At 37.4% G+C, this 13,902-nt stretch overlaps 1 long non-coding RNA gene across 2 annotated transcripts in view; it reads left to right on the forward strand.

Moving 5' to 3' along the window:
• The window catches only part of LOC115514110, a 352,463-nt gene that overhangs the window by 146,670 nt on the left and 191,891 nt on the right, over positions 1-13,902 (forward strand). The window contains exon 5 of one of the 2 annotated variants that reach the window (XR_003968879.1): positions 3,462-3,615. The exons of the other annotated variant lie outside the window; for it this stretch is intronic. This is a non-coding gene — a long non-coding RNA (uncharacterized LOC115514110). Of the gene's footprint in view, positions 1-3,461; positions 3,616-13,902 lie in introns of those variants that run through there. 2 annotated transcript variants of the gene reach the window in all.

The following is a 13,902-nucleotide window of genomic DNA, read 5'->3' on the forward strand; positions in this document are numbered from 1 at the left end:
TGCATTAGGAAAGGTGACTATTTACTTACACTGTGATTAAGGCAAAAAGATAGTGCCACCTTTAGGAAAGTAGAATTGTACTAGGGAGAACAATGCATTTGGGTTCCAGATATCTGCCATCCAGGCAGTCCTTCTCATTGAAAGAAGAATTTCCTAACTTCTAACTTTATGACCACTATTCCCAGAGAGGAGTGGTATTGACCCTCACTAACAAAGAATTCAATACAATTCAGCATATGCTTGATGCAAATCATCATCAAGTTGATAGTGCTTTTTGCATGGCAAACTGCTTTCACAGTGCAAGGCCCTCTGCCCAATGTAGGTGAGAACATGAATAAAATATGATCCCTGCTCAGAAGGGGTCCATAATCCAGGGTAGAAAATAGACACATGCATAAATAATTCTAAGTCAAGATAGACCCTGATATGTGCTTTATTAGAGATACAAAGGAAATGCTAGGAGAACAGTGCAGAGAGATTACTTCCAATGGGGTTGTAAGTGAAGTTTGTTTGTTTGTTTGTTTGTTTGTTTGTTTTTACAAAAGTGAGAATTAGGCCTATTGCTAATAGTAAATGTAATCTGTCACCTACTTTACATAGATTATTCTTTTATGTATACTTTTTAATCCTCATAATAACCCAAGGAGGAAGTAGAACATGAAGAAAAAAACTGGAACATGCAGGAAGTTTATTGGGTTATGGGTATATGTAGCAGGAGTTGATGCTAGAGTAAACCACAGAGTTGTCCATGTGAGAAGCGTCTGGATTTTAAATCACTGCCAGTAATTGAAGAGTGTGCCCTATGGCTTTTGATTTGGGGCTCACAAAACAGATTTTATTTATGCCTCATAGTCTATATTTTTGATGATACCTAAAATGCCTTTCAGATTTGGAAAAGATCCTTCTCAAGATTTTCATATAAAACGGTAGCCAACAAATGGAAAAATGGAAATTTCATTTTATTGTGTTGAACCACGCAAAATTGTCATCTTAGTAGGAATATTGACAGTTTTATGTAGTTCAACCTAAATGTACATAGATAACATTTGGCAGCCATTATTTGACTTCAGGACAGAGAGTGACATGATCATATTTGGGTTTTGAATGGATAAGTATGGGAATTTTAGAGGATACACTAGAGTACAAGGGCCTGAGGGCAAGAAAGATCTAATACAGTGGTATTGGTGAGAGATGATAACCCTGAATGAGTCTCCCCCGACTAGGTGTGTTCTTCTCCAGGGCAGATACCACATTTCTGGCAAATGTCTCATGGAGAATGGAGTAGGTGCCCAAAGGAGAATTATTAAGTAAATAAGCAAGAGGGTGGGATAGAGACGAAAGGAAGAACATGAAAGATATGCTACATGTAGGATCAACAGACTTTTGTACTTGAATATAGAGATAGGAATAGGGTGAAACAAAACAAGAATGCTTTTAAGGCCCCAAAGTTAAGAAGGAAATGTATAAGAATAAAGGAAGAATCATCAAATAATGTCAATGTTTCACCTTCTGCTAGTGATTTCTCCAGGCTTCTTTCATTGGCTGACATCTCTGACAGGGAAAATTTAGAATCTTGAAATATTTTGTTAAACAGACACTTTAAAGATTGGAAGGATGGAATGCTGAATGCTGCATTTCTAGATGTATTTTCCAAGTGCACAGAGTTCCACAGTGTCCCCACTTTCCTCTCGCTTCTGGCCCAACTGATCTTGGAAGCTGCTTGTCTTTTCCTATTGGGTACTGTATGGCATGGGTAGTCAGGTCTAATAACGTTGTCGTTTAAAATCTAGCACTGGAAAGAACTGGAAAAGTGTATCCTCAAGTTTGTTCCTATTCCAAAAGGCACTAATGAGTGTAAAATATTTTTTAAAATTTTATGCACAAATAAATTTAGGAAATGTTGAGTTAAAATTTAAAGAAGTTTTTTCTTCCTTAAACACTGCTTCTCTCAGATTTTTGCAAAGTGCACTGTGAATCTCCAAAAATGGGATAAGAATCTGAAATGTTCCCTAAATTTGTCTTACCACTAAACCTTTTTCTGAATGATCCTCTCACGTGTCTAGTGTTTAATGGCATAGTGTTATGGAAGTGTTGATCTTAGATTGTTTATTTGATATATTTCTTAATCTTTTAGTTTGGGGCTGTTCCCTTATTGTTGACTAAATTTTTAATGATAACTTTGGGTAATTACAGCAGAAATCCACCAAAGACTTGTAATTAGGTATCAGTATAATTATAATAATTTTTAAAGCCCCTACAACTCTAGGGAAAAAAAAACATTCCACATTATCAACAATAGTCATTTTAGTATAGTGGGAATATGTTATTTTTTCCCTTTATGTCTTTCCCAAATATTATTTATGTCTTTAATAGAGATAGAAGAAAACATTGAAAGGAAGAAATTTAAAAAAATTAAGAGTGATACAGGAGAGTAAAAGCAAGACAGTAAGACTCAAATTTTTGAAGAAGTTTTTTTTACACAGGTTTCTCCCATTTCATTTTTTATGACTGAATGTATTACAGTTCTTACCTTGATCCTCGAGATTGCATATTGTTATTAGTAGACACTGTCAGGTGGTAGAAAGAGCCTGGGATTTGGAGACTTAGAGGATTTAGCTTTAATCCTAGCTCTCCTGCTTAAAACAAACAAACAAACAAACAAAACTTTGGTAAGATATACTTATGTGCATGCCAGTGTTCTGGTTTTTCACTATAGCTCTGTGATCTTAATAAGCTACTTAACTTGAGCTTCAGGTAGCTCTTCTGTTAACTCTCAAAGGATTTTATAATACCACCCTGCTAACATAAAATCTAATGTTTATGTGAAGTGTCCTTCTAAAATATATTTTCTTATTTTTAAAAAGTATTTTCTCATTACTGGGGTGCCTGGGTGGCTTAGTCGGTTAAGTGTCCAACTCTTGGTTTTGGCTCAGGTCATGATCTTTCTGTTTCAAGAGTTCAAGCCCTGTGTCAGCTGCCAGTACAAAGCCTGCTTAGGATTCTCTCTCTCCCTCTCTCTCTGCACATCCCCAACTTGCACTGTGTCTGTATTTCTCAAAATAACTAAACTTAAAAAAATTAATAATATATTTCATTACAAAAATGCATTTTATTTTGGATGACTTACAAAACAGAATTAACAATAAAATCATAAACATCACCCATGACTTTACCACCTAGCAATATCTACATTGCACGTCCTTTGTTGATTCTGCTTCATATTTGCTTGTCTATGTCTCTAATACACTGTAAGGAAGGTAAAAGCAGGGAATCCACCTCCTCTGTGTTCCAAGTACCTGGCAAGGTGAGGAGGTACTTAATAAAATTTTTTAATCTATACGATAAAAGTATGGTTTCCTTATTGGCTTTCTCAAACTTATCTTATTTGTGACTTAGGCTGCATCTATTCCACATCTTAAACACAGGCTTTATCAAACTTTATACCCTTCACTTCTTTTCAGAGTCTGGCTGCCGTTTGCCACCTGGTCCCCCAACCACCTAGTGAGGCTTCCATGGCTCCAGTGTATACTTGTGGAGTGATAGAATTTTAGATATGGATAGACCCAGGGAATCTTCTGTTCTCCTCCAGTTTCCAAGAGAGAAATCTGAAGCATCAAGAAGGAGGTAGGTCAGAGTTATAGTGATGGTTCTTAGTGAAGAACTGACTCGCTTTAAAACTCCTGTAGACCCCTACACCAGAATATAACATTTAGAACTTGATTATACAGTCGATCTTGAGATATTCCTATCCACATGTAGACAATTCAGCTTGAGCAGGACTTTAATTTAAATCCCTGCTTCAACTTATGAGGCATGTCTTTGCTCATACAAAAACAGATTGAGATTTTATAGGCTTCCCTCTGCTGACACCACCCAGGAGAACCCCCAAGGGTTATCTTCACAGCTGTGACATTGGCATCTACTGAGTTTAGTTTTCCTCTCTGAATACCCTGGCCTGTTTTCTTTGCATTCATTTCAGTCTTAACATTAAAAAAATCTGGGGGCGCCTGGGTGACTCAGTTGATTAATCAACCAACTTCGGCTCAAGTCATGATCTCGCAGTTTGTGAGTTCAAGCCCCGCGTGAGGCTCTGTGCTGACATCTCAGAGTCTGGAGCCTGCTTCGGATTCTGTGTCTCCCCCTCTCTCTACCCCTCCCTTGCTCACGCTCTGTGTCTCTCTGTCTCTCAATAATAAATACACGTTAAAAAATTTTTTTTAATCTGAAATGCTGTATTATATAAAAAAGAGTATCATCTATGTATGTTTTTGTGAGCATAATCTTAACAGTAGCCAGGAAAACTGAAGGAGCCCAGTCAGCACCCATGCTATAAAGCAAGTCATGAAGGGAACTGCCTTATTACCTAGTGTTGTAATAACTTATTAGTGCCTGAAACTACTGTGTTCATTTTAATGGAATTGGTATAGGTTTGTCATAAATCAATGCTATTTTGGTGCTCACCTCCAACAAAAAACTTTCCTCTTAAAATTGATAGCAAGTCTTCACATTCAAGACGTTTAGTATGGAAAGGAAGGAGATTCTGTCATCTCTTCATGCCTAATTTTCTGTCATTTGTCTATTGTGAAGCCAGCAGTCGGTTTAGTGACCTTCATCACAGGATTCCCAAGCAGCTAGGATGGCTGGTTACATGAAAATACACAATGCGGACCATCTGGATTCTAAACAAACCAGGCAGGAATTCTGGGAGAGTTTTAGAAACATTTATGCGTTGCAGACTGTTTCAATCATATAACACCCCGTTTCTAATGCGTTCTTGCCTCCTTTTGTAAAACAATCATGCTTATACGAATTTTTGTGCGATTTGTGGGTTGTGTTTTTATTTTTCAATACGGTACATTTTCACGTAACATGTAGATCTTTACTGTTTTCAGGTATCAGGAAACAATCAAGTAAGTGGTATATGTTGTGGACCACACATCTTCAAACACAGCCAGGGTGCCCCTTCTTTCCCCCTCCGCCTCAACCGAGTTCACCAAGGAAGCTGCACCCTCCTTGCTGGTGCAACCCAGTGGTGGAGCCCAGGTCCCCAGAGCACTTCTCAGCCTGGGGTTTGCTGCAGAGGTGGCTCTGAAGGCAAGAGAAGAAAGGAGGCAAGGCTTGGTATACTGTACTGGCAGGAAAGATTCTAGGCTGTACTGCAGGCTTCTTCTCCCTGAAGCACCCAGGGCCAGGCAGAGTCAAGTGCCATGGGGGCCCACCAGCCTGCTTCTCACTTGCAACCACAGCTCAGTTCTGCAGAATTCTAAACTCACTTCCAAGACCTGCCACAGGCCTCTCCATTTAGTGTTATGATTTACTAATTTTTTGTTTCAAACCCACAGTAATCATTTCCCCACTGTTGCCACTTGTTAATAACTATCCTATTTTTGTGGAATGTTGCACCAGATTTTTGGGTCAAACTTCCCCAGCCAACCTACCTACCATTCATCCTCTTATTCATGGCATCCTATAATCCAGGGAGCTTAAAATTCCTCAAAAACACCACTGGCTCTTTGAGCGGGCATTTGGGGCACTCCTTTTCTAGTATTGGTATGTTTGATTTCATGTCAAAATGTAACAATTATTATGCAGTGTAAAACATTGCATATCATTTAACCTTCTCCCCCCACCTCCCACTAATATGCAGCATGAATCACACTAAGAGCACAGCTAGGGAGTTACAACCTTGTTAATTAACATATTTTCATCACTTCTGTAAGTCATGATCATGTGAAACCTGCTGAGAGTTAGAAATAAAGTACACAGCACACACCTTTTCTAAATGGAGATGAAATAAATAATATTAAATCAATCAATCAATAAATCAACCAATAAATAAATATTCTCCTCCCTCCATCCCAGTTTCTCTAGGGATTAGTTGATAATACTTTAAAAGAGTGTAACTATTACAGATGGGGGCATACCCATGGAAAAAGTTGCTAATTTGGTTTAATTCAGTGCTCTATCAATTCAGCTAATTAACAAAATAATAATAATGATACACAGTGCAAATACAGAATGACTTCTGCCTTTTGCTGCCAGGGAGCAAGTTCTAAGTGAGGTGTGACCAAAGATGAAAGGACACAAGTAGAAGATTGAGGTCCAGGGTGCTATATTGGAAGGAAAGGCCTGGAGTTTCCAGCTCCCTGCTATCTCCCTGAAAGGGAAGTTAGCTGAAGATGTCTCACTACCTGCTCCATCTTTGGGGTGGGATTCCAAAGAACTTTCTACCAGGATTAACTCCATCTAGCAGTTTCTTCACAGCTCAGTGCCTCACTCTCACTTCTCCAGCTGGACACACTTCTCCAACCCTTCCTTGTCCTCAGCCAGGAGGGGTGCTGAAGCAGGAATGTCTTCCCAAGCTTCCTGTAGACAAAAGGTGTCAATATTCCAGCTTCTCCTGTCTTGTCTCTAAACAAGTGTCTGGCCCTTTAAATTTTTTGAAGTCCTCTCCACCCCAGCTTTACCATGGAAATATAGGAAATGGGGAAGCTATGCTATTTTTGCATAAAACTTACCTGGAATATGATAAAATGCTTTGGACTTAGGGTTAACTTCTAGTGGGTATATGAATATGATTTCTAAATAAGTGCTATTTAAATTTAGTCATATGGACATTCAGAAGCAGCATAATGATACAATAGTTCAGAGCATGGAGTCTGAAGATAAGCTGTTGGGTCCAAGCCTAAGCGTAGACATTTTTTCATCATGTGTCTGAGAAAATTGGTTTGCCTCAATTTCTTCAAATGCAAAATGGCATCAGTAATAGTAACAGTAATTATACCCAGCTCATGGAGGATCAACTGAGTTAATATAGGTATTTAGGAGCATACCTGACATGTAATAGGGATTCCATAAATGTTAGCCTTTTTATAATCCTGGAACCTGTGTGTGATGAGGACAGAGGACTGGGTAAATGGAAGGAACTTGGAATCCTGCATCCCTAGGCTGGCCCTGTCACTTATTAGCTGTGTAGGTATGGGTAAGTTACAAAACCATTTCAAGTCCAATTTTGTACATTTGTAAAATGGAAATAATAGAAGTATGTGTTTCATAGGATTGTGTGAGAAATAATGAAATACTGTATATAAAGCCCTAATACATAATGAGCTATCAATAATTGTTATTTATTTTGTTTCTCTGGCTCTATTTCTTATAAGCTGCGTTACTTTGGGCATAGTTCATTCATGGAGTGGGGAAGGGGGAGGTTACATAATACCTGTTTTTAGAATTATTGCGTAGATTGTATGACAAGCACTTAGAACAAGGCTGGGCAGATAGTAATTGCTCAAAAATGTTAGCTTACTGGGGGGCTTGGGTGGCTCAGTTTGTTGAGCAACCAACTTCAGCTTGGGTCATGATCTCACAGCTCATGAGTTTGAGCCCTGCTCAGGTGATAGCTCAGAGCCTTGAGCCTGCTTCTGATTCTGTATCTCTCTCTCTCTTTCTCTGCCTCTTCCCCACTCAAGATCTCTCCCTCTCTCTATATATCTCTCTCAAAAATAAATAAGCATTAAAAAAAGGATAGCTTACTGTAGTCTGTCCAGAGGTGTTTAGATCTGGACCCTAAATTAGTGAACAAGTCAGAAGGAAAATAGAGAAAAGGTGCCTAGTGATGAAGAAAGGATCACACAGACTTCTTTCTTTTTTTTTTTTTTAATTTTTTTTTCAACGTTTATTTATTTTTGGGACAGAGAGAGACAGAGCATGAACGGGGGAGGGGCAGAGAGAGAGGGAGACACAGAATCGGAAACAGGTTCCAGGCTCTGAGCCATCAGCCCAGAGCCCGACGCGGGGCTCGACTCACGGACCGCGAGATCGTGACCTGGCTGAAGTCGGAGGCTTAACCGACTGCGCCACCCAGGCGCCCCTACACAGACTTCTTTCAAGTTCTCTGGGAAGCTCTCTCCTCCTCAGTGTCTACTATCTACTTCCAGCCCACCTCCCAGGTTTTGTCATATGTCTTAGTTCATTTGAGCTGCTGTGACAAAAATACCATAGGCTGACTGGTTTAAACAACAGACATTTATTTTCCATAGTTCTAGAGGCTGGGAAGTCCAGATTTGGTGTCTGGTGGGAGCCACTTCCTAGTTCACAAGTGGCTATCTTCTCACTGTAACTTCACATGGTGGAAGAGAGCAAAGGAGCTTTCTGGGGCCTCTTTTATAAAAGGCATTAATCCCATTCACGAGGACTTTACCCTCATGGCCTAATCACCTCCTGAAGGCCCCACCTCCAAGTACTGTCACATTGGGGATTGGGCTTGAACAAACATGAATACTATAGTACAAAAGTATTTTATTCTTAGGGCTCCTGGGTGGCTCAGTCGGTTAATCGTCCCACTCTTGATTTTGACTCAGGTCATGATCTCACAGTTTGTGAGTTTTAGCCCAGCATCTGGCTCTGTGCTCACAGGGTGGAGCCTACTTGGGATTCTCTCTCTCCCTCTCTCTCTCTTTGCCCCTCCCCTGCTCACCCTGTCTCTCTCTGTCTCTCTCTCTCTCAAAATAAATAAATAAATAAACATTAAAAATCTATTTTGTTCTCTGACATGAGGGAGAGATTAATTGGAGGTAGGCCTAGTGTTTTTTCTAGCCCCTAACTAAGGACTATAAGACACACAGGGCACACTTACCCATAGAGACTGAACCATCTCTAATTGTAAGTGACATGGAGTGATCCTTGAGCCTTTGATGGTCTCCTGGGACTCCTATGCTTCTGCCATCAGGCTGATTGATCATTGAAATTCACCTTCTAATCTTTATCACTTCAGCTTGAGACTCTGACACTTGTTAAATCACATAAGCCCTTGAAAGGATAAATACTTTCAAGCTGTCTTCAGTCAACATTCATTCATTTTGTCATCAGTATGGACTGAGCATCTGTTCTGAGTAAGGCTAGGTACTAGATTACAGGGATATGGAGAAGAACAGAGCAGACCTGGTCATCCCATTTTACAGACCTCAAATGTATAATTCTGGTCATTTATTGGCATTTATTGTGCAGATTTTGTAGTGGCATGGGCACAGAGAACCAAATGGTACTGGAATTTCCTGTAGGGGGGAAGAAGGCAACCAGATAGGGCGAGAGCATGGTACAAAAAACACCTTTCTGGACATTGCTCTAGAGCTAGCTGGCTTTTCATAACCGGCTGCTTAAATTCCAAGCAGGCATGAGAGACACTTTTTCCTTCTGCCACCTTCCTAAAATTTCCTTATTGTACCAAAACATATGTCATCCACTTTTGAGATGCAAAGCTTGGAATCTTACTCTGTGGCCTGAGGAAAAGAAATACCCTTTTACTTGGGGATGGGCACTTCTTGCTAATTGTTTAAAGACATATTTCTGCCCATAAGATTTTGAAAATAGTATCTAAATTGTTTATTTGGCATCAAGGAAAGGCATTTGGAATCAAGAATATATTTCTATTACAAATTTTAAAATGTTTAAAAAATACTTAGATGTCAAATCTCCTTAGTTGCCAAATTCTTTGTTCAACTTTCTCCTTATTTTCACTTAAAATGAAGGTTTTTCTAAAGACAGAAAGCAGAGTACTTCCTAACATACAATATTAGATGTTTGCATTATTGGCCAGTAAACAGGATATATTTTGGCCATAGGTGTTTGAGAAAGTAAAATCTTTCAACAAGTTTACTTTCTGGGGGAAAAAAAAATCTGTTTTTTTTAAGGATCAGGAAGGACGGAAATGAGGACTAATTCCCTAGAAAAAACCTGACAAGCAGACTGCCTGTAGGACATGAATCCTTGTTTCCTAAGCACAGGCAGGCTGCTGAGTGTTTTAGATCCAGTGATTACACAATCTGTTATAATGTAAGCAGATATCAATTTTAAGCTCAAAACAGATTTTCCTAGTGTGTCATGTGTAAAAGCTCTCTCCAGATGAAAAATAAAAATCTGATTGTAGTTTTACTGTGAAATACTTTAGCTGAAGAGAACTATAAAAGAGATTGATTCAGGTATGTTTTCCATTTTTCCATCACCAAAAGCATTTTTTTCTGTATATGTGGCTTAGTTACCTGATTCATCCAGGGAAAGATCTCAGTTATGCTGGTGATTGTATTTGCATTAAAGTGGTTGAGAATTAAAACACTTTTTTAATGTTAAAATTGTGGTGTTACTTTCACGGAAAATATCCCTGAACACACTGAATTTGGTTGTCTGTAGGCAAGATTTTAATTAGCAGTATTGTTGGAGAGTCAAATTCCTCTAAGGGCCTGGCAAAGAGGGCTGGGGCCTTCAATACCTTCATAAATTTACTTACCAGATTCATTTATAACATATCACAAGATTTATAGGAACTGTGCAAAGTATTTGGAACCAGCACTATTGCTAATTTCCAAAGAGAGGAATAAAAAGGCTTTGACCTAAGTTCCTGAAACATTTGTGTGGCTGCTATTTTGAATTCTAGAGATACTTTTGCAAAAGGTAAAGTGCTTCCAGAAAGACTCCCCATCCTGCAGCTTTATTTACTGACAGAATTTTGAAGTAACGTTAAATAATTTATAATTTTCAGCCACATTTAATTAATTTTCCACCTCATTACTATTTACAAGTGCTGTCTCATATTGAATAATGACTTTGTGTTGTTTGTTTGCTGGATACACCACTATGGTAAGAATAAAAGCTGCAAATTTGCAAATGTAAAGAAATGTTGTTTAAAGAACCAAAGAAAGGGGAGGGCCTTGGGGAGAGCTTCACTTATTCTATAGCCTTTAATTGTATAATTAAGAATGTTCATGAAAATTTGAAACAGAGGTTCTGAACCTGGCATCTGTGGACCGTACCTCAATTCTTAGGCTGCAGAGCCTCTGAATCTACTGATACTGTAAGCAGAATTTAAAATGTGCGTGCATATATGCTTTTTACTAGATTTTCTAACTTTTGTCAGATTCCCAACAGTGTTCAAGGTTCAAAAAACCAATTAAGAATTATGCTAAATTTTAAATAAAAAATCAGTGAAGATACAAATAATTTTTGGAAGTTGCCATAGGATTAATTTTCTCCCAAATGATAATTTAAGGATGTCAGAGAGCATCTCTTCAAATGAATATATTTATCAAGTGCTTATTACAAGGAAAGAATCTTTTTACTCTGCACTCTCTTGGTATAAAGTACTTGTTCTAGTATTTAAGGCATAGTGTTTCCTATTGAATAATGACAGCCATTTGTAAAATTGCTGACATGAAAAAATAGAACAAACTTGCTATTTCACAGGGAATTGAACATTTTGGTTATCAAAGCATTATGTTATGTAATTTAATAAATATGGATAAGCAAATCTCCAGCAATTTAATGCAATCTTTCTCTGTCACTTTTGTTTAGCACTTCAGTTTCCCAATTGCCTTCATACCATCTTGTTTGATCTTTATGATTATATTTTGATGCATATGTAGCAGGATTTGTAATGCTGTTGTTGTCATAGATGAGCAAAGTGAAGTTATTGCATGAGTTGCCTATAGCTAATAGAAGCCAGGCATATAGGTCTTTTGACTTCTAAAATGTGTGTGTTATTGCACTGCAACATGTTGCCTTTCCATATGTAACATGACAGGTATTATTCTCACCCTAATAATTCAGGTTATGTTGGTTATTTCTAGGACTCATGTAATCACTGTGCAATTCAAAATAAAACCTCTCATGAATTAAGCCTTCTAATAAGTTGGATTCTAAATTAGGTGACGTAGGCTGTCAAAATATTCTTTTCTAATAATAAAAGTGGTTGTAAAGCAAAGTTCATTGTACATCATGTGGCATGTTGCAGGGTCATTTTTGGTCACATCAATAAAATCACTAACTTTGTCACCTAGTCCCTAACTTACCTAGTCTAACACTTTCTTATGTTTTGTTTGTATGTCACATATAATAAGAAGGGATGTTAATTTCTGCAAAACAGTAGCACTAAATAAATGTGTATGGAATACAGATGTGGAAAAATTGCTCAGGCGATTTACATATGCTTGTTTTGTGTTATAAAATTATCAGTTTAGTTCAAAATCATTGATTGAGCACCTAAATTGCCAGATGCAGTGATGGATTCTATGGATACAATGGTATATATGATGAACTCTGTCCCACATCTCAAGGAATTCATATATGATGGAGATTTGGATTGTGTCAATCCACATTTTTTTATATGCGATACTTGTGTGGTACATTTGTGTGAAGTAGTGGAAGCCAGGATATCTGGAGATTGGTATAAATCTCTTTCCACCAACTGACTTCATATTATGGATAGAAGCTATAGAAGGTCCATGTTTGGTCCTTCTAGTTATTAGTGCTTTGCAAAGATGGAAACTTCCCCTCTTGAGGATAGCAAGTTCTCTACTATGAAAGGTGTTCCAACAAAGATTTGATGAGCTCTTAGGAAGGATTGTAAAGGGGCATTAAATAGTAAGTAGTTATTCTAGGGACAAAGTTTTCTTCCAATTCTGAGGTCCTATGACTTGACAAATCATTTAACTCAATGCTGCCTTAAGTTTCTTTACCTTTCGAAATAAACTAAAATATTTTATCTATTTACGTTATAGGATGGCTCTCTAGTTTGACAAATATATAGTGGTGTAAAATTGCTGAAAATGAGTAATTAGTCTTGCAAATTTTTTGCTTACTTACAGTTTTGTTTTTTACAAAAGAAGAAAATCAATTAGTTTATATACTTCTGCAAACTAAAAAAGGCCCAGATTGGCTATTTCTTGATAGAATTTCTTGTTACTACTGAAAAAAATCATTAATACAAAGTCATTAAATTTACTTTTGTTATTAGTTTATTTAAGGTTATCTGGAGGAAAAATAAAAATAAATATTCATATAGTCTTTTTAAACAGCCTTATTATGGCCTATTATAATTTATATACAATAAAATCCCCCTTTATGACAAGTAAATAATTGTTAGCCAATTTATAGAATTGTTCATTCATAACCCAAATCTAATTTTATTTTATTTTATTTTATTTTTTTAAGTTAATTTATTTTGAGAAAGAGAGAGAGTACGATCAGGGGAGGGACAGAGAGAGAGAGAGAGAGAGAGAGAGAATCTCAAGCAGGCTCTGTGCTCTCAAGGTAGAGCCCAACTCAGGGCTCCATTTCACAAACCGTGAAATCATGACCTTAGCTGAAATCAGGAGTCAGACACTTAACTGACTGAGCCACCCACACCCCCCAAATATAATTTTAGAACTTTCCATCACCCAAAACATCCCTCAAATCTATTTGCTGTTACTCCTTATTCCAAATCCCAGGCCCAAAGAACCACTGATTTGCTTACTGTTTCCATAGATTTATTCTTACTGGATGTTTCAGATGAATGGAATCATATGATCTAGTTTTAAGAGTATGGCTAGAGGATCACCTATGTTATATGCATTCATATTTCATTCCTTTTGATTGTTGAATAATATTCCATGGTATAGATATGCATATTTTGCTGATACATTCATCACTTGATAGACATTTGCATTGCTTTCAGTTTTTTACTATTATGGATATCAGTGCTATGAACATTCATTTGCAAGTCTTTTTTGGACATTTCTTATAGGTAGGTAGGTAGATACCTAACAATATAATTACTGGAATGTATGATGAGTTTATGTTTAATACTTTAAGAAACTGCCCTGTATTCCAAAGTGGCTATACATTTTACATTCCCATCAGCAATGCATGAGGATCCTGGTATCTCCACATCACTTGGCTTTGTCAGTCTTTTTGATTATAGCAATTCTAGTTGATATGTAGTTATATCTCATTGTGGTTTTAATTTCCATTTCCCTAATGATTTGAACATGATACTGAACATCTTTTCAGTACTTATTATCCATATGTATATTTTTAAAAAATATTTATTCAAATATTTTGCCCAGTTTTAAATTGGGCTATTTATGTTTT

The sequence above is a fragment of the Lynx canadensis genome, chromosome B2 (genome assembly GCF_007474595.2).
Source record: "Lynx canadensis isolate LIC74 chromosome B2, mLynCan4.pri.v2, whole genome shotgun sequence".
NCBI lineage: Eukaryota > Metazoa > Chordata > Mammalia > Carnivora > Felidae > Lynx > Lynx canadensis.